A 22,698-nucleotide genomic window follows, 5' to 3' on the forward strand; every position below is an offset into this window, starting at 1 on the left:
TTTCATTCGAGCAACCAGCATCCATGGCACAAAAGGCTATGGTTCTTGTTGTTGGGTTTCCACCGCCTTACCATCTTGTTTATTTGTAGGTGGATTAGTCACACATCTACAAATTCCTCTTTAAAATGCCCATGGATTCCACATGTAAAGCAAACTTGAGGGAGACCTTCATACTCAATAGGTTGCATTCTACCATTAATGAAGAACTTTAGAATCAAAGGTTTAAAAGGATCAAGTCCATTACTATCCATGTGAATTTTTCTCATTTTTCCAACCTAGTGGTATAATCAATCTTCAGTAATCTACCCAAGAATGAAGCTATTGTTAGGAATTTTAAGAATATGGTGCCCTAGAAAACTAGTATATTCTCATGCTTAATTTCATTAAATTATTTGTAATGAAAGTAAATTTTGATAATAAGACGAAGAGTTTGTTTTAAGTAAGCATTCATTAGATAGTTATTAAGGTACCATGATTCTATTTAGATATTAAAATACATTTGTATAAAGAGTCATACATAGTAGACATGTATTTTAATTAAATCTAAAAATTATTCGCAGCCATATAATAAAGCTAGTCACTTTATTGTGTTAAGGCTGCAGTGTCCAGATTACTTCTACTAAAATGAAAATGATTCATTTCAAGGGAATGATGAGTCTCAAATCATCGAAATGGCTGACTTTGAGTAATGACACTACAATTCCTTATGGTCGTAGCTTAGTTCTAGAAAATGTTTATAACATTCCAAAGACTTATAGAAATTTAATTTCTATCTTTTGTCTAATGAAGTCTGGATATTCAGTTTATTTCAATGAGACACTCACTATGTATTTGAATAAGGATTTTATTTGTTCTAGAATTGTAAGATATAATCTTTATTTCCTTGAGCTTACGACTTATTTTGAAAATGTTATAGAAGCAACACGATTTGAAACTAAAGGAGTCAAAGAATCTAGTATAAATCAAAATTATCTTTAGCATCTGTATTTAGGTCATATCAATCAAAATAGACTCAATAGGCTTATAAAGGATGGTACTCTACTAGACATGGTTGAGGGTCTTATGCCAATATATGAGTATTGTATTGAAGCTAAAATGACTAAAGGGCCTTTCAAGGCATAAGGTAATAGAATGCCAAACATTTTAGACTTAGTGCACACAGATGTGTGTGGACCAATAAACGTAAAAGCTAAAGAAGGTTATGAATATTTCATAACTTTTATTGATGATTACTCAAGACATGGCTCTGTGTTTTTGATGCACAGAAAAAGTGAATCCTTTGAAAAGTTCAAAGAATTCAAAGCCGAAGTTGAAAAGCAACTAGGCAAGCCATTGAAACAATTTCAATCAGATTAGGCAGGTGAGTATTTATTAGAAGAATTTCAGCAATATCTCACTGACAATGGGATAATGTCACAACCTAATCTCGGACCATGACCGGAGCATGGACCTAATAGATATAGCCCATCGAGCCCAAGCAAGCCTCTTTATGAAAACTTCTTCACTAGTCCATCTGTCCTTCATATACCTCTAAGGTTTTTAATTCATAATTATCAAAAAAAATTTATTTGCAAGAATAAATCATGGCAACTGAACATATACCGTTCACAAAATAATATTACCATTTGCCAACCTGTGGCAATATTACTATTTAAGCCAAACATGCAATGTTTACAACAAATTTCATGAATTGCATTTAAATAGCCATATACACATACAAAAGACCTTAACTATCAGCGAAGTGACTTTGGCGTGGATACTATCATGAGGTGAAATACCCCATACTTTGATATGGTGATAAATAAAGTTGATCGAATGCAAATTGAAGTCAATTAAAATGTTTAGAAGTGATAAAAGACGAAATGAGTAGTTTAGGATAAAATGTTTCGCAAGTGAGAAAATAATAATAAAATAATAATAATTTTATCGGAGGAGAATTTGTGAGATAAAAGGCGATTTGGAAGTCAAGTGAGGCATAATAAGGTATTTTTGGTACCAAGGAGACGAGATAAAAAATTTTAGAATAAAATATTATTTTATTAATAAAATAATATTAAAATATTAATATTTAGCCGGATATCGAAGTCAATCAAGAAGGAGGATCATATGGTTGATCCAAGTGGGGGAGAAGATGACAAGCCCGACTCTACAGAAATATTTGTGATGACATACATGTGGTGGATAGCATGTTTACATGCTAAGAGAGTCTTGAAAAATTTACAAAAGTCGGTATTGTACCTAGAGGTACAATAAAGTTGATTTAAGCCTCGAACTAGATCAAATAGAGAATTTACAATAAAATTAAGAATTTTAAAGTCCCAGAATGGGTTAATATGGTGATTCGGAGTTCGAGGATCAATTTGGAGTCAAATTGGAATTTTCGCTATCCAGGGGCAAAATGGTCATTTGCCACCTGGGGACAAAATGGAAATTTTTAGAAAAGATTTTTTGCCTCATTTGACTTATTGGAGTAAGATTTGAGGTTTAGAAGTGAAAAATTTTAATTTCGGTATAATTTGGAGTAAAAGGGTAAAATGGTAATTTTACCATTCGAAATCGAAAATTTAATTTTTTTCAAAGGATTTTGATCAAATTTAATTATTTGGAGTGTGAAATGAGTATGAGGAGTGAAAATTATGCATTATGGAAAATTTTCAATTTTGGGGTAAAAATGTAATTTTTGAAAAGTTCAGGGGCAAAAGTGTAATTTTGAAAAATTTGCTCCACCAAAACTTTGGAAAAATCTGGAAATATCACTTAAGACTTGGATAAGTCAAAGGGAATGCATGGTGAAAGAAAATAGGACAAGTGGATGGCTAGAAAAAAGAAATGAATTAATAAAATATTTAAAATATGAATAAAATAATATTATTTCATTAAACAATAAAAATGCATAAAAAAAAATCAGCCCACCCATTCTTCTTCTTCAACATTCGGCCAAGCAAGAAACAAGAGAGAGAAAGGAGAAAACAAAACCCTAGAGAGAGAAAATCAAAGAAAAAGTGTGAATTTTCAAGGAAATTAAGTGAAAAAGGTGAGATTTTTTCTATTAAGCTTGAGTTTTCTTATTCCCAAGCATTTCTCTTTATTTTCCATGATTAAATTACATGTTTTCATGATGAATTCAATTCTGAAAAAATGGGTTAGGAGAGAGAAAGTTGTTGGATTTATTTGATTTTAATTTATGTTAGTGTTTTTAGTTAGTTTAGCATATTTAGAAACAAAACAACAAGAAAAGAATTTATTTTCTCCCCCAACCATTAATGGCTGAATTTACTATGTAGTGAGTGAGGATGAGTTTGATTTTATTCTAGGAGAATTGGTTAAGGAATAATGAATTATGAGCCTAGAAAAATAATGGGAATTTTCGGAGCAAAAATATGAATTTTTACCCACTAGGGGTATTTTCGTAATTTGCTGTTGTGACTGATAATTTGCATCACACTGAGGGACATTAAGTTAATTTGGGTGCAATTGAGGTATAGAAACTGAAAAGAATTAAATTGGAGTTTAAACGAACCCGTTAGGAATTTAATCGGGTGATAAGACGAATTAGGCTAATACCGGATTTAGATAGTTATCAGTGCATTTTTGCATTCCATATCATGCATTGGTAGTCCAAATTAGTTTAATTTTGATTTAGTACCAACTTAGTGAAATTCTCGATTTTGTACTGTGTCAAGGTGGTGAGTCCTCCAATAAAGGCAAGGAAATTGCATCCGAGGACCAGTAGACAGAGTGCTTCGAAAGTCTGCATTCTAGACATTGTGAGTAAACTTATTATCGTCTTAATTATCTAGAGTAGTTTTATACAACTATGTGATTTTATGAAAAATGGGTTTAAATGGTAAATTGTTATGTTGTAAGGGAAATTGTGATTTTATAAAATGATTTTATAAATTTTCTGAAAAATCGAATATTGGTTTTGAAAATAGAGTAATTGGAGACTGCTAGTTTGTGTTGCAAATTTATGGTTATGAATTGAATGGCTTATGACAATAAATGAGCATGAATGGCTAAACTGATTTTGGTGTTATAATTATTTATACTGTGTATTCAGCCTTGAGAAGCTAGGTTGCGATAAATTGCCATGACATGCTATAATGAATTTTATTGATTGGTGGATTATATATTAATTATTTACTGCAGAGGGGGTTCCGTGGACCAGCCTATTAGAGGGGCACGGTAAACTCCATTATATTATTACCTCGAACGGAGAGGCGCGTAGGATATCTCCTGGGGTATAGCTTAGGGTTCACTTCACGCCAAACCACCACGTGAAGGGGAACTCAGCCAACGCCAAGGAGCGGCTGTATTTTTCTCAAACAAAAATATATTTTAAGTGTACACAAAATTTTAACAGCCTTGGCGGACTCGGTTAGATGCCCTGCGCAAGGTATCACCGAGTATGAGTTTTGGCACGAGCCAAAGTTTTAAGAAATTCATAAGCCAAGTTGATTACTCGATTTTTATGGATTGATTTTATTTAGTTGAAATGAGTTGAATGGTAATGAAATTACAGTATGATGATTTATTTTAATTGTCTCCATTTACTCGACTTTAGATAGTTTAGATGGTATCTGTTTACTCACTGGGATTTTATAATCTCACCACCCTCATTTCCTCACATTTCAGGCTCAGGGAATTCCATAGTTAGCTGATTTTGACAAGGACTTTCATTTGGACTCGAATCGGTAAAAGCTGTAGGTTTCCAGCTTCCGATGCATTTTGGATAGATGTGGGCCTACGTGTCACTGTAAAAGAAATTTTATGCTTTGGTTATTTGTTTTATAGTATATATGTATATAATTATCTTTTACGCTATAAGAATTATGTATCGATAGTTTTATGAAAATTATTTTACAAGAAAATAGTTTATTTTATTGAATATTTTTATTATATTCAAATGGTCAAATTTTCACTTCAAATGAACGTTTTAGATACTTAATTTTTTTTAAATCATTAAATATATATTTTCAGCTTACCTACTACATTTTTAGCAAGTTTCGAGGTTTTCGACAAAAATGACAAAAATGCCCCTATGAGCAAAAAAAAAATGTTATGTTATGATTTGGAAATGATTTGTAATCCTTCGTATTTTGATTATTTGATAACTATTGCTCACCGGGGAAGTGCGAAAGCTGATACGAGAGCCTTGCGAGGTTTCGATCGACATTCGGGGTGAAGAATGTTTGTCGAGGCTTCGCGGCGGTTGTCACGGGCTCGATGGGGAGTTCCGGGTCGTGACATGAGGTGTTCTGGTAAATCTATAGTAAGATGAACAGGAGGAAACGCCTCTACCTAAGATCCAACTATCTTCAATCTTGAAAACTAAAATATGAAGTTGAAAAGGATGAGTATAAACCCAGTGAGTGAACATATGAAGGGAACAAGTAAACGATAAGGAAAGTTTTAGAAAGCATGATGCACTTATACTGAAAACAATGCAATTTAGTTTAATTTCTTGTTAAAATCGATCAATTCAACCCTTGTTTATTTAGTGCCTTAGTATTGAAAGATCCATAATCAACAATGAAGTTAAAGAGTGAAAACTACAGTAGAGTCTAAGCAGGGCAAGCATGGTAGAGTGAATCTCGCTGCAGCAGAAAGGCATTCTCGCTGCAACGATATTCAGGGAAAAATTTTGAACCAACCACCTGAGAGTTTCTCACTGCAACGAGAATGCATTTTCGCTGCAGCAAAAATCTAGGCTAGTCAAGCCCCCAACACCTGAGAGTTTCTCGCTGCAATGAGAATGAATTTCGCTGCAGCGACAAACAAGGCAATGAAAGTAAAAGAATTCTTGTCACAACGAAAATCCATTTTTTTGCTACAGTGAAAATCAATTGGAAAACATTTGTCAAATTTTAACATACAATATTCAATGCAACACATAATATTTTCCTTAACCTCTCTATGGTATGTGCATACATGTATACAACTCCCATCTCATCAGCTCATGTGCACTCCCACACAGCACATAGCTAGAATCATCTTGTACACTCCCACATTGCAGAAGGCAATATCATCATGTGCACTCCCACATCACACATAGCATATATCATCAGTGTGTGCACTCACACAACACACTACTATCACCGTCATGTGCACTTCCGCACCGCACATGGCATATATCATCAGTGTGTGCACTCACACAACACACCACTATCACAGTCATGTGCACTCCTACACTGCACATGCACGGTTACAATTGTCACCCAATAGTGCCATTCAATGCATAACATACACATCAACATAATGTAAAAACATATGAGTTCATCACATTCATATTTCACAACATAAAAACGTTTCATCAAGGGCTGTTCCCATGCAAATTTTAAAGAAAACCAATAAAATATTTCAAGTGGTTCAATCAAGCATATAATCATTTATTCCAAAACATTCTAATGCAAGTTCACTCACCTTAACAATGCCACCTACCGAAACTAGCACCCATAAGATCTTAATCCAAGTAGTCCTAAAATACCATTAAAACCTATATTTACCAATAAACAATAACAACCTCAATTGAGTCATAATCTAAATCTAATAATTCTAATAAATGTATACTATACAATCTACACTCTAACCTAATACTTAACTTAGAATTTTAGTCTAATTCTCAAACCCATCATATCAACTATTCTAAATTTAAAGATTCTTTACCTAGGTGAGCTTGGAGACATGAAGATCAACAAAAACCTAATATTTTTAAGAAAAAGAACTTGAAGAAATTAAGAAATAAAATCTGAAAATATAACCCATAAATTTATAAATTTCAAGAGTTGAAAATATTTACCTATTAGCTTCAAAAATGAAGATTTGAAGGCAAAAATTCAAGTGTTGTTGAAAGTGGAGTAGAAATAGAAAATAAAGGAAAGAAAGAGAGATTTTTTTCTCTCTCATAGGGTTTAAATGCATTGAAAAATGGGGTTAGAAGCTGCAGGTTTGGTGCCCAAGAAGTTTGGAGAAGGAGGAAGTAAGAAAACAAAATAAAAGAAAATAAAACAAAGAAAAGAAAATGAAAAATCTTGATTTTTTGGTGAAGGAACAAAAATGGCATTGGGAGGAGAAGAAGATGGAAGATGATGCCTTGAACATGATGGTCGGCCATGGGATAAGAATGCAAGGTCAAAGTTTCCTTTTGAAGCTTTGACCAAACTAATGGCAAAATTACCATTTTACCCTTCAAGGTTTTCACCCTTTTTAATTAAGTCCTCCCACAATCTTTTAATTCCAATTTCTTCCTATTTTTCTTCCTTAACACTTGTGCCAACAAAATATCAAGTTTATAGTTCAATGCGATATCACCATAATATTTAAATATTTACTTACTAGCACTAGCTTTATTTAATAAAGACACGCGGGCCCCATTAATGTCATTTTTCTCTAAAATTTTCTTGTTCTTCTTCTCCCCCACTTAGATTGACCATATACTCCTTCTTCATGAAAAATTTCGACACTGAATAAAATATTAATATTTTAATATTATTTTATTCTAAAATTTTTCCTGTGTCTCCTTGGCATCCAAAATGTCTTATTATGCCCCGATTCACTTTCGAATCACCTTTTTATCTCGCTAATTCATCCTCAATAAAAATATTATTATTCAATTGTTATTTCTTCATGTGTGGAATATTTTTTTCTCCAAACTATTTTTTTTATCTTTCATAAGTTTTAAACATTCTAATTAACCTCAATTGACCTCTGATAAGCTTTATTAGCCATCTTATCAAAGTACGGGGTATTACACATAATTTTCAATTTGTTAATGCCAAGAACACCTCAACATAATGGTGTAGTTGAAAAAAAAAAATAGGACTCTTTTAGAAATGGTAGATCAATGATGCCCTATGTAACCTTCCAATCTCATTCTGGGAATATTGTTTGCAAACTACTAAGTACTTACACAATTTTGCTCCATCTAAAGCTGTGCCTAAGACACTAAGGGAGCTATGGACAAGGCGTAAATCATCTGCAGTCATTTGCGAACTTAGGGGTGTCCAAAGACTGAGGTGTGCTTGTTTGTAGGATATCTAAAGGGAACAAGAGGTTATTACTTCTGTCACGACCCGGAACTCCCCATTAAGCCCGTGACAACCGCCGCGAGGCCTCGACAGACATTCTTCACCCCGAATGCCAATCGAAATCCCGCAAGGCTCTCGTATCAGCTTTTGCACTTCCCCGGTGAGCAATAGTTATCAAATATCAAAATTCAAGGGATTACAAATCATTTCCAAATAAAAACATAACATTTTGTTTTCTGGCTCACAAGGACATTTTCGTCATTTTATTTTTTTTTAAATCTCAAAACTTGCTAAAAATGTAGTAGGTAAGCAAAAAATATATATTTAATGATTTAAAAACAAATTAAGTATCTAAAACGTTCATTTGAAATGAAAATTTGACCATTTGAATATAATAAAAATATTCAATAAAATAACTATTTTCTTATAAAATAATTTTCGTAAAACTATTGGTACATAATTCTTATAGCGTAAAAGTTAATTATAGTCATATATACTATAAAGCAAATAACCAAAGCATAAAATTTCTTTACAGTGACACGTGGGCCCACATCTAACCAAAATGCATCAGAAGCTGGAAACCTACAGTTTTTACCGATTCGAGTCCAAATGAAAGTCCTTGTCAAAGTCAGCTAACTATAAAATTCTCCGAGCCTGAAATGTGAGGAAATGAGGGTGGTGAGATTATAAAATCCCAGTGAGTAAACAGATACCATCTAAACTATCTAAAGTCGAGTAAATGGAGACAATTAAAATAAATCATCATACTGTAATTTCATTGCCTTTCAACTCATTTCAACCAAATAAAATCAATCCATAAAAAATCGAGTAATCAACTTGGCTTATGAATTTCTTAAAACTTTGGCTCGTGCCAAAACTCATACTCGGTGATACCTTGCGCAGGGCATCCAACCGAGTCCGCCAAGGCTGTTAAAATTTTGTATACACTTAAAATATATTTTTAGTTTGAGAAAATTACAGTCGTTCCTTGGCGTTGGCTGAGTTCCCCTTCACGTGGTGGTTTGGCGTGAAGTGAACCCTAAGCTTTACCCTAGGAGATACCCTACGCGCCTCTCCGTTCGAGGTAAGAATATAATGGAGTTTACCGTGCCCCTCTAATAGGCTAGTCCATGGAACCCCCTCTGCAGTGAATAATTAATATATAATCCACCAATCAATAAAATTCATTCTAGCATGACATGACAATTTATCGCAACCTAGCCTCTCAAGGCTGAATACACGGTATAAATAATTATAACACCAAAATCAGTTTAGCCATTCATGTTCATTTATTATCATAAGCCATTCAATTCAAAACCATAAATTTGTAACACAAACTAGCAGTCTCCAATTACTCTATTTTCAAAACCAATATTCGATTTTCTAGAAAATTTATAAAATCATTTTATAAAATTACAATTTCTCTTAAAACATAGCAATTTACCATTTAAACCCATTTTCCATAAAATCACACAGTTGTATAAAACTACTCTAGATAATTAAGACGATAATAAGTTCACTCACTGTTCTAGGAGTCGATATACTCCTAATCCCAGTCTCCAAGCACAATCTCTGTACTTTTACCAGTGTACTTTGCTCACCACCTATCCACAATGTACAATACATAATTCACCACATCAATGCTTGACCATTATAAAATCAATTCAGGCTCGGTATATCTGCATGATATGATATACAACTTATCCGACTACCGCTTAAATGCGGTGTTGACCTAATTCGACCTACTATCTCCAATTTAACTCCAAATCCATTCTTCTCACTTTCTACACTCCAATTATACCTAAATTACCTTAATGATTGTGAATGAGATTCAATTTATCAGTCTCGATAGTAAATTACGAAAATACCCCTAGTGGGTAAAAATCGTATTTTTGCTCCGAAAATTTTCATTATTTTTCTAGGCTCATAATTCATCATTTCTTAACCAATTCTTCTAAAATGAAAATCAAATTTATCCTCACTCAACACATGATAAATTCGGCCATTAATGGTTGTGGGAGAAAATAAGTTCTTTTCTTGTTGTTTTGTTTCTAAATATGCTAAACTAACTTAAAACACTAACATAATTTAAAATCAAATTAATCTGGCAAGTTTCTCTCTCCTAACCCATTTTTTCAGAATTGAATTCATCATGAAAACATGTAATTTAATCATGGAAAATAAAGAGAAATGCTTGGGAATAAGAAAACTCAAGCTTAATAGAAAAATCTCACCTTTTTCACTTAATTTCCTTGAAAATTCACACTTTTTCTTTGATTTCTCTCTCTAGGGTTTTGTTTTTGTTTTCTCTCTCTTCTTGCTGGTTTGGCCGGCCATGGGGTGGAAGATGAGCTGATTTTTGTGCCTTTTAAAAAGGAAAATAATAAATTAATAAAGGCATGACACGTGGCATCATGTCATTGGTCCGTTTTTAAAACTTTAAAAATTTTAATCCTTTTTATCTCCACCACACAATTAGTCAATGGTCAAAATGAGGATAAAGGAAGACCATGTGCTGGAAAAATGTCCTGGTGGTGGAAAATTACAATTTTGCCCCTAGGGTGGCAAAATTACCATTTTACCCTTTTACTCCAAATTATACCAAAATTAAAATTTTCCACTTCTAAACCTCAAATCTTACTCCAATAAGTCAAATTATACTCCAATAAGTCAAATGGGGCCAAAAAAAATCTTTTCTAAAATCTCCATTTTGTCCCTAGGTGGCAAATGATCATTTTGCCCCTGGATAGCGAAAATTCCGATTTGACTCCAAATTGATCCTCGAACTCTAAATCACCATATTAAACCATTCTGGGACTTTAAAATTCTTAATTTCATCGTAAATTCTCTATTTGATCTAGTTCGAGGCTTAAATCAACTTTATAGTACCTCTAGGTACAATACCAACTTTTGTAAATTTTTCGAGACTCTCCTAGCATGCAAACATGCTATCCATCACATGTATGTCATGATAAATATTTTTATAGAGTCGGGCTTGTCATCTTCTCCCCCACTTGGATCAACCATATGATCCTTCTTCTTGATTGACTTCCACATCTGGCTAAATATTAATATTTTAATATTATTTCAATAATAAAATATTATTTTATTCTAAAAATTTAATCTTGTCTCCTTGGTACCCGAAATATCTTATTATGCCTCACTTGACTTCTGAATCACCTTTTATCTCACAAATTCTCCTCAGATAAAATTATTATTATTTTATTGTTATTTTCTCATTTGCGAAATATGTTATCCTAAACTACTCCTTTCATCTCTTATCACTTTTAAACGTTTTAATTGACCTCAATTTGCATTCGATCAACTTTATTTATCACCATATTAAAGTATGGGGTATTTCAACTTCTATAGTCCTTAAGATAATAAAGTTTTTGTTAGTATGAATGCCATTTTCTTAGAGGAAGAGTTTGTGAGAAATCACAAACCTAGAAGAAAAATTGTCTAATCCTTCAAATTTAAGAGTTAGTTCTAAAGATGCCATAACACAGTTTGATTTAAAGGTTGAAACAGAAACGCAACCTGAACATCAAATAGTGGTGCCTCGACGTAGTGGGAGGGTTGTGAGACAACCAAAAAGATACATCGGTCTCGCAGAAACATGATTGCACTCTCAAACAAACATGAATATGATCTTATTACATATAAGGAAGCTATTAACGATGTTGATGCTGAAGAATGGCATAAGGCAATGAAATCTGAGTTGGACTCCATGGATTCCAATAAAGTTTGGACTCTAGTAAATCCACCTAAAGGGATAAAACCTATAGGGCGCAAATGCATTTACAAGAGAAAAAGAGGAAGTGATGGGAAGGTAGAGACTTTCAAGGCTAGACTAGTGGCCAAGGGTTTTACCTAAAAAGAAGGGATTGACTATGAACAAACCTTTTCGTCGGTTGCTATGCTTAAATCCATCAGGATCCTCCTATCCATAGCTGCAAATCTTGATTATGAGATATGGCAAAAGGATGTCAAGACCACATTTTTAAATGGAGATCTTGAAAAGCACATTTATATGGCTCAACCAAAAGGTTTCATTAAAAAGGGCCACGAGCATAAGGTTTGTGAATTGCATAGGTCCATTTATAGACTTAAACAAGCATCTACGTCATGGAACATAAGATTTAATACTGCTATCAAATCATACGATTGCCAACAAAATGTTGACGAACCCTGTGTCAATAAAAAGATATAGGATAAGAAGGTTGTTTTCCTAATCCTTTATGTTGATGACATTTTACTCATTAGGAATGATATAGGAATGTTATCAACAGTTAAAGGTTAGCTAAACCAACAATTCAATATGACGGATTTAGGAGAAGCTAACTATGTTCTAGGGATCAAAGTTATAAGGGATTGTAAGAACAAGCAAATAGCATTATCTCAAGCATCCTACATAGACAAGATTTTGGCCAAGTTTGCTATGCAAGATTCCAAGAAGGGTTTTATGCCCTCTAGACATGGAATCAAAATTTCTAAGAATATGTCACCTAAAACTCCACAGGAAGTTGTAAACATGATATGGATTCCATAAGCATCTGCCATTGGAAGTCTCATGCATGTTATGCTATGCACTAGGCTAAATATTTGCTATGCAATTAGATTGGTTAGCAGATTTCAGTCAAACCCAAGTGTGGAGCACTAGACTGCAGTCAAGTGCACTTTTAAATGTCTTCGTAAAATAAAGAATTACATGCTTGTATATTCTGGAAGTGACCTTGTAGCAACAGGGTACACTGATTCATATTTTCAGTTTGATGTTGATTCTAGAAAATCAACATCAGGATCTGTTTTTACCATTAGAGGAGGAGCCATAGTTTGGAAGAGTGTAAAGCAATCTTGTGTTACAAACTCTATTATGGAGGCAGAGTATGTTGTAACTTGTGAAATAGCAAAGGAAGTTGTATGGCTCTATAAGTTCCTTATGGATCTTAAAGTAATTCCAGATGCGGACAAGCCTATTACACTCTATTGTGATAATAGTGGAGCAGTGGCTAACTCAAAAGAACCGTAGAATCATAAAGCAGCAAAGCATATTGAAATGAGGTATCATCTTATTCGAGAGATCATATAACGTGGAGAAGTACTTGTGAAGAAAATTCCAATAGAGCAGAACCTCGCCGATCCATTCACAAAGACTCTAACACAAAAGAGTTTTGATGGTCACTTAGAATGTCTTGGAATGAGGGACATGATATACTTGCTTTAGGGCAAGTGGGAGATTGTTAGGAATTTTGAGAATATGGTGCCTTGGAAAGCAAGTATATTCTCATGCTTAATTTCATTAAATTTATTTGTAATGAAAGTACATTTTGATAATAAGAAGAAGAGTTTGTTTTAAGTAAGCGTTTATTATCTAGTTATTAAGGTACCATAATTCTATTGAAATATTAAAATACATTTGTATAAAGAGTCATACATACAAGACATGTAATTTATTTGAATCTAAAAATTATTCATAGCCATATTATAAAGCTGGTCACTTTATTGTGTTAAGGCTGTAGTGTCTAGATTACTTTCAACGAAACGAATGTGACTCATTTCAAGGGAATGATGAGACTTAAATCATCGAAATGGTTGACTTTGAGTAATGACACTATAACATGAACTAGTATCATGTGAGAATCAAATTTAAGTTTTATCGTTATCTAAATCTTGATCTCATACTTATGCATTTATTTATAGTAGAATCAAAATCCTGATGGATAATGGACTTGTGTTTAATCTCCTTATAATCTTTGATTTACCATGAGAATGATCATCATAAAGCGTTGATCTAGACTCCGTATTTGAAATTATAATCAAGATGAACATTTGGGAACATATATCCAGATAATGGAGTTCATAGTATTAACATCACTTTTAGTGATTTAGTATTAACATCACTTTTAGTGATTTCAGGAAGATTGGTGATTAATCTGGGCCCAGTGGATTGATGAAATAGCTACTCATCACATCTGGATACTCAAAAGATTAGATCTAAAGTACTAAATCACTAATTGGATGAAAATTGATACTAGAGGACAAAATTGATATAAAGGGTAAAACAATAATTTCACCTATTATCATTGGATGGTTGTAAGGGTTCACAATATAAGGTTTACAATTGGACAACTAATAATTAATATCAAGTATTGAATTGTTTCTTGTAATTATAATTAATCTAAGAGTGCAACCATGAATCTATGGTGGAGTGATTTTACGGTTAATAAGTTTGAATTAGTTTTTAATGAGATTAAGAATAATTCTACGTTTATTGGAGTTTAGAATATTTATGACCAAATAGATTCCTCACTTAGCTTCGTAGAATTCAACTTGTTTAAGTTGGAATGCATGTTATAATTTGATTAATTAAATTGTGTACAAAAATGGTACCTTTAACATGTTTGTCTTAATTTAGACAAAAAAACATATTTGGTGTTAATTTAGACAAAAAAACATATTTGGTGTTAATTTAGACAAGAAAATATGTTTATCTTAATTTAAGACAAAAAAAATATTTTTTATCTTAGTCTAGATAAGAAAACATATTTGTCTCAATTTAGACAAGATAAAATATTTTTGTCTCAATTAAAGACAAGAGTTATTTTAAATTAAGATAATATTAAGAGAATTCTTGCAAAATGAATCTAGACATCCATGTTAATAAAAAGAGACTCCATGTTTGACTATCACTCTTTTATTTATTATTAATTCTTTTTAAATAAATATGGATAATAATAAAATAAGAGTTATTATTCAATAAGGAGTTTTATTTTATTAAAAACTCTAAATGATAATTAAAGAATTAACTTATTTATTCTTTAATTTTAATTTTGATAATTATGGAGTATGCTTGATGCTTCCATAACTTTAAATGGATGGTCAAGATTGATTCAAAGGTGTTTTATTTTAATTAAACCTTTAAGGCAAGAGTTTTAATAACAAGAGAAGAGATTGGAAGAAAATAAAAAGAACGTACTTTTTCTTGAAAAAGTTTCAGCCATCACTTCTCTTCTCCTCCTCCAAGTTTTTTCGAAGAAAAAAAAGACAAGATCGATTGTCATCTTGTAGTCTTGCATTTCACACCTTATCCACTCAAGGTTCAAATTAAAAGTATTCTTGAAGAATAAGTGGTAAACTTGTGTAGTCGAGAAATCATTCATTAGTGTGGTGGTGTCCGAAATAAGAATCTCAAAATAAAATGTATGATTTTTCTTACTTATTATATTCTTATTTTTTTATTTGATGTGATTATGTTACTTGCAATAATAATGATATGTGTTTTTGCTTATATAATTGAATTATTTACTTTTTTTATAAAAAAATTTTTGAAATCTATACTTTACACAATCATATCAATCCATTAAAATCTTACTCTAATAGTTATCTACCTTATTATCGATTTGTGGTAATAATGTAGTGGCATCTCTAGGAATCTCACCCATGCCGCGACAACGGATAAGTCAGATAAGTCATTGGATCCCCTCATGTAAGTCGGTGTCCATGGATTAACCATTAGATAATGGCCTGGTACCATCCAAGGGCCATCGAGAAGGACTCGAAGATAATCGCTTTCTTCCATAAACTTCACAATATAGCTTTCATCGTCGAGATCCACCACACCATATCTGCCTTTAGGTTTCTAGAGAACAGCAATTCTATCACGTAGAAGCCTATATGATATTGGGCGACCAAGAATCTGCACGATAACCGATTTGTGCCACCACCTAGCTAGCTCTTCTTGTTTCCTGTTTAGATCAGAATTAAGGAGATGCCGCCTACTATTTCAAACCTAAAGTCATCAGGATTTTCCTCAGTTTCGCTACTGTCCGCCTCAAGATTGACATTCTCTATCTCCTCATCTTGGCCCCATTAATGTCATTTTTCTCTAAAATTTTCTTGTTCTTCTTCTCCCCCACTTAGATTGACCATATACTCCTTCTTCATGAAAAATTTCGACACTAAATAAAATATTAATATTTTAATATTATTTTATTCTAAAATTTTTCCTGTGTCTCCTTGGCATCCAAAATGTCTTATTATGCCTCGATTCACTTCCGAATCACCTTTTTATCTTGCTAATTCATCCTCAATAAAAATATTATTATTCAATTGTTATTTCTTAATGTGTGGAATATTTTTTTCTCCAAACTATTCCTTTTACCTTTCATAAGTTTTAAACATTCTAATTAAGCTCAATTGACCTCTGATAAGCTTTATTACCCATCTTATCAAAGTACGGGGTATTACAAATAATTTTCAATTTGTTAGTACCAAGAACACCACAACATAATGGTGTAGTTGAAAAAAGAAATATGACTCTTTTAGAAATGGTAGATCAATGATGTCCTATGTAACCTTCCAATCTCATTCTAGGAATATTGTTTGCAAACTGCTAAGTACTTACACAATTTTGCTCCATCTAAAGCTGTGCCTAAGACACCAAGGGAGCTGTGGACAGGGCGTAAATCATCTGTAGTCATTTGCGAACTTAGGGGTGTCCAAAGACTGAGGTGTGCTTGTTTGTAGGATATCCAAAGGGAACAAGAGGTTATTACTTCTATAGTCCTTAAGATAAGAAAGTTTTTGTTAGTATGAATGCCATTTTCTTAGAGGAAGAGTTTGTGAGAAATCACAAACCTAGAAGAAAAATTGTCTAATCCTTCAAATTTAAGAGTTAGTTCTAAAGATGTCATAACACAGTTTGATTTAAAGGTTGAAACAGAAACGCAACCTGAACATCAAATAGTGGTGCCTCGACGTAGTGGGAGGGTTGTGAGACAACTAAAAAGATACATCGGTCTGGGAGAAACATGATTGCACTCTCAAACAAACATGAATATGATCTTATTACATATAAGGAAGCTTTTAACGATGTTGATGCTGAAGAATGGCATAAGGCAATGAAATCTGAGTTGGACTCCATGGATTCCAATAAAGTTTGCACTCTAGTAAATCCACCTAAAGGGATAAAACCTATAGGGCGCAAATGGATTTACAAGAGAAAAAGAGGAAGTGATGGGAAGGTAGAGACTTTCAAGGCTAGACTAGTGGCCAAGGGTTTTACCTAAAAAGAAGGGATTGACTATGAACAAACCTTTTCGTCGATTGCTATGCTTAAATCCATCAGGATCCTCCTATCCATAGCTGCAAATCTTGATTATGAGATATGGCAAAAGGATGTCAAGACCACATTTTTAAATGGAGATCTTGAAAAGCACATTTATATGGCTCAACCAAAAGGTTTCATTAAAATGGGCCACGAGCATAAGGTTTGTGAATTGCATAGGTCCATTTATGGACTTAAACAAGCATCTAGGTCATGGAACATAAGATTTAATACTGCTATCAAATCATACGATTGCCAACAAAATGTTGACGAACCCTATGTCAATAAAAAGATATAGGATAAAAAGGTTGTTTTCCTAATCCTTTATGTTGATGACATTTTACTCATTGGGAATGATATAGGAATGTTATCAACAGTTAAAGGTTAGCTAAACCAACAATTCAATATGAAGGATTTAGGAGAAGCTAGCTATGTTTTAGGGATCAAAGTTATAAGGGATTGTAAGAACAAGCAAATAGCATTATCTCAAGCATCCTACATAGACAAGATTTTGGCCAAGTTTGCTATGCAAGATTCCAAGAAGGGTTTTATGCCCTCTAGACATGGAATCAAAATTTCTAAGAAGATGTCACCTAAAACTCCTCAGGAAGTTGTAAACATGATATGGATTCCATAAGCATCTGCCATTGGAAGTCTCATGTATGTTATGCTATGCACTAGGCTAAATATTTGCTATGCAATTAGATTGGTTAGCAGATTTCAGTCAAACCCAAGTGTGGAGCACTAGACTGCAGTCAAGTGCACTTTTAAATGTCTTCGTAAAACAAAGAATTACATGCTTGTATATTCTGGAAGTGACCTTGTAGCAACAGGGTACACTGATTCATATTTTCAGTTTGATGTTGATACTATAAAATCAACATCAGGATCTGTTTTTACTATTGGAGGAGGAGCCATAGTTTGGAAAAGTGTAATGTAATATCTTGTGTTACATACTCTATTATGGAGGTAGAGTATGTTGCAACTTATGAAACAGCAAAGGAAGTTGTATGGCTCTATAAGTTCCTTATGGATCTTAAAGTAATTCCAGATGCGGACAAGCCTATTACACTCTATTGTGATAACAGTGGAGCAGTGGCTAACTCAAAAGAACCGCAGAATCATAAAGCAGCAAAGCATATTGAAATGAGGTATCATCTTATTCGAGAGATCATATAACGTGGAGAAGTACTTGTGAAGAAAATTCCAACAGAGCAGAACCTCGCTGATCCATTCACAAAGACTCTAACACAAAAGAGTTTTGATGGTCACTTAGAATGTCTTGGAATGAGGGATATGATATACTTACTTTAGGGCAAGTGGGAGATTGTTAGGAATTTTGAGAATATGGTGCCTTGGAAAGCAAGTATATTCTCATGCTTAATTTCATTAAATTTATTTGTAATGAAAGTACATTTTGATAATAAGAAGAAGAGTTTGTTTTAAGTAAGCGTTCATTATCTAGTTATTAAGGTACCATAATTCTATTGAAATATTAAAATACATTTGTATAAAGAGTCATACATACAAGACATGTAATTTATTTGAATCTAAAAATTATTCATAGCCATATTATAAAGCTGGTCACTTTATTGTGTTAAGGCTGTAGTGTCTAGATTACTTTCAACAAAACGAATGTGATTCATTTCAAGGGAATGATGAGACTTAAATCATCGAAATGGTTAACTTCGAGTAATGACACTATAACATGAACTAGTATCATGTGAGAATCAAATTTAAGTTTTATCGTTATCTAAATCTTGATCTCATACTTATGCATTTATTTATAATAGAATCGAAATCCTGATGGATAATGGACTTGTGTTTAATCTCCTTATAATCTTTGATTTACCATGAGCATGATCATCATAAAGCGTTGATCTAGACTCCGTATTTTGAAATTATAATCAAGATGAACATTTGGGAACATATATCCAGATAATGGAGTTCATAGTATTAACATCACTTTTAGTGATTTCAGGAAGATTGGTGATTAATATGGGCCCAGTGGATTGATGAAATAGCTACTCATCACATCTGGATACTCAAAAGATTAGATCTAAAGTACTAAATCACTAATTGGATGAAATTTGATACTAGAGGACAAAATTGATATAAATGGTAAAACAATAATTCCACCTATTATCATTTGATGGTTGTAAGGGTTCACAATATAAAGTTTACAATTGGACAACTAATAATTAATGTCAAGTATTGAATTGTTTTTTGTAATTATAATTAATCTAAGAGTGCAACCATGAATCTATGGTGGAGTGATTTTATGGTTAATAAGTTTGAATTAGTTTTTAATGAGATTAAGAATAATTCTACGTTTATTGGAGTTTAGAATATTTATGACCAAATAGATTCCTCACTTAGCTTCGTAGAATTCAACTTGTTTAAGTTGGAATGCATGTTATAATTTGATTAATTAAATTGTGTACAAAAATGGTAGCTTTAACATGTTTGTCTTAATTTAGACAAAAAAACCATATTTGGTGTTAAGTTAGACAAGAAAATATGTTTATCTTAATTAAGACAAGAAAAATATTTTTTATCTTAGTCTAGATAAGAAAACATATTTGTCTCAATTTAGACAAGATAAAATATTTTTGTCTCAATTAAAGACAAGAGTTATCTTAAATTAAGATAATATTAAGAGAATTCTTGCAAAATGAATCTAGACATCTATGTTAATAAAAAGAGATTCCATGTTTGACTATAACTCTTTTATTTATTATTAATTTTTTTAAAATAAAGATGGATAATAATAAAATAAGAGTTATTATTCAATAAGGAGTTTTATTTTATTAAGAACTCTAAATGATAATTAAAGAATTAACTTATTTATTTTTTAATTTTAATTTTGATAATTATGGAGCATGTTTGATGCTTCCATAACTCTAAATGGATTGTCAAGATTGATTCAAAGGTGTTTTATTTTAATTAAACCTTTAAGGCAAGAGTTTTAATAACAAGAGAAGAGATTGGAAGAAAATAAAAAGAACGTACTTTTTCTTGAAAAAGTTTCAGCCATCACTTCTCTTCTCCTCCTCCAAGTTTTTTCGAAGAAAAAAAAGACAAAATCGATTACCATCTTGTAGTCTTGCATTTCACACTTTATCCACTCAAGGTTCAAATTAAAAGTATTCTTGAAGAATAAGTAGTAAACTTATGTAGTCGAGAAATCATTCATTAGTGTGGTGGTGTCCGAAATAAGAATCTCAAAATAAAATGTATGATTTTTCTTACTTATTATATTCTTATTTTTTTATTTGATGTGATTATGTTACTTGCAATAATAATGATATGTGTTTTCGCTTGTGTAATTGGATTATTTGCTTTTTTTATAAAAAAAAATTTTAAAATCTATACTTTATACAATCATATCAAACCACTAAAATCTTACTCTAATAGTTATCTACCTTATTATCGATTTGTGGTAATAATGTAGTGGCATCTCTAGAAATCTCACCCATGCCGCGACAACGGATAAGTCCGATAAGTCATTGGATCCCCTCATGTAAGTCGGTGTCCATGGATTAACCATTAGATAATGGCCTGGTACCATCCAAGGGCCATCGAGAAGGACTCGAAGATAATCGCTTTCTTCCATAAACTTCACAAGATAGCTTTCGTCGTCGAGATCCACCACACCATATCTGCCTTTAGGTTTCTAGAGAACAGCAATTCTATCACGTAGAAGCCTATATGATATTGGGCGACCAAGAATCCGCACGATAACCGATTTGTGCCACCGCCTAGCTAGCTCTTCTTGTTTCCTGTTTAGATCAGAATTAAGGAGATGCCGCCTACTATTTCAAACCTAAAGTCGTCAGGATTTTCCTCAGTTTCGCTACTGTCCGCCTCACGATTGACATTCTCTATCTCCTCATCTGGGCATATGTTATCTTCAGAAAAGAGCACATCATCACGGGACAACATTAATACCTCCTTGAAAGAAAGGTTGTCATGCATGACAAACGAGCCATCCCCAGAAAGGTCGCTGCAAGATTCTTCCCTTAATTTGACTTTTTTCCTAGTTTTATCATCCACAATGGTGGGGGTAAGGTTTTTTTGTAAGGAAACCTCAACCGCCATTCAAAGAATCTCAGTTAAGAAATTGCAATATCAAATAGTATTGATGATAAATTTAGACCACATATGCATTCATTATCATTGTATTAAAAAAACACTAAATTGATTTTTCTTTCTTAAAATGGGAGTGGACTTGCCTATGGGATAGCGAAAGGTATCCTAAAAAAAAATTGAATTTTATGAATAACTTGACCATTACCAGATCTGACTTGCACGTTCAAAATTTACATGTTCCGTTTCTATAATTTTTTAGCACTTCTTTTTTGATTCTGGTGCACTTAATTATTTACGTTTGCAACCATCCTCTCCTCAATTCAAAGTTTCAAACGAGTGGGTAGGGCATACTGATATCTATTTTTAATTATGCTTGAGTTTTTTTATGTTAAACGTAAATATTTAAATAAGCACCCATATGTATTTACCATTTGTCAAAAAGTTATAAATACTCTTGAATTTCTAATTCTTGTGACTAAAAGAAAATAAAATAAGAAGACGAATGAAAAATTAGATACTTTTCACGCGAGCGGTTACTAAAAAAAAACGGACAGAGAGAAAGGATTAGCACGGACGAGGTCAATTTAGCACGTGAGTGAAAGAGGCGGTAGAACACGAAGGCTCACGTGATTCCCGAGGGGCGAGGGCCCTTGATTTGAAAAGACATCAATTTGGTCCAAAACCATAGTTTTCGAATTTAATAATCATCGTAACAACTAGCACTACAAATTCATAGCACCTGAGGAAATGTCTTGGTAAAGGGGGAATCAATTTCCCAATTGAGAAAATTTAACGACCCCAGTATGGCAAACCCAATAATTATTCATTCGGCTTCTTTTTATTCTCCTCAGTTTTCCATTAATATCATTGCAGTTTTAATTAAAAGCAAAGTGACATAATCTTTTGCTCACTTTTTCCAAACCCAAATTTTTATCAATGATAATTGAGATAAGTCAAGTTTTATTAATATATGGTTTAAAATTTTCTAAATCTTAAGTTTACTAATTCAATTGTTAGTATTTATTAAATATTTAAATTTACCTATTAACCTCAAAATGATACAATTATCATGAATTTTCATTGATACTACACGTCTCACGTTACTAAAAGATGTCATAAATTTTAAGTTTATGAGTAAAATCTTTTTTCACTCGACAATTATATTTTTACAATAAAAATGTAGATCTGTATGTAAATATTTGAATAAAAAAACCCACTTGAGGAGAAGTTGAATATAAATTTTTTAAGCAATTTCAATGATTTTGGTAACTATAAAATCATTCACTAAATTGGTTCAATACTCCCCTTGGAATACCTTCTTTTCTCAAATATTAAATTAAATTTAAAAAATCAATAAGTTTTAGCGTGTAAACCCATAAAAAAACTTTAATTCCATGTCAAGCCCGTATCCCAGCTATGCTTAATCAAATCAGATACTCAAACAATGAAAAAGAATGTTCATTTTAATTT

At 32.5% G+C, this 22,698-nt stretch overlaps 1 long non-coding RNA gene across 1 annotated transcript; it reads left to right on the top strand.

Moving 5' to 3' along the window:
* Nucleotides 1-2,873: 2,873 nt before the first annotated feature.
* LOC148762418 (uncharacterized) lies at nucleotides 2,874-4,855 on the top strand. The gene is made up of 3 exons (XR_016026491.1): nucleotides 2,874-3,034; nucleotides 3,684-3,767; nucleotides 4,636-4,855. It is a non-coding gene; the product is annotated as an uncharacterized LOC148762418 (long non-coding RNA).
* Nucleotides 4,856-22,698: the final 17,843 nt, after the last annotated feature.

The sequence above is a fragment of the Theobroma cacao genome, chromosome 5 (assembly GCF_053813885.1).
Source record: "Theobroma cacao isolate CCN51 chromosome 5, ASM5381388v1, whole genome shotgun sequence".
Lineage (NCBI taxonomy): Eukaryota > Viridiplantae > Streptophyta > Magnoliopsida > Malvales > Malvaceae > Theobroma > Theobroma cacao.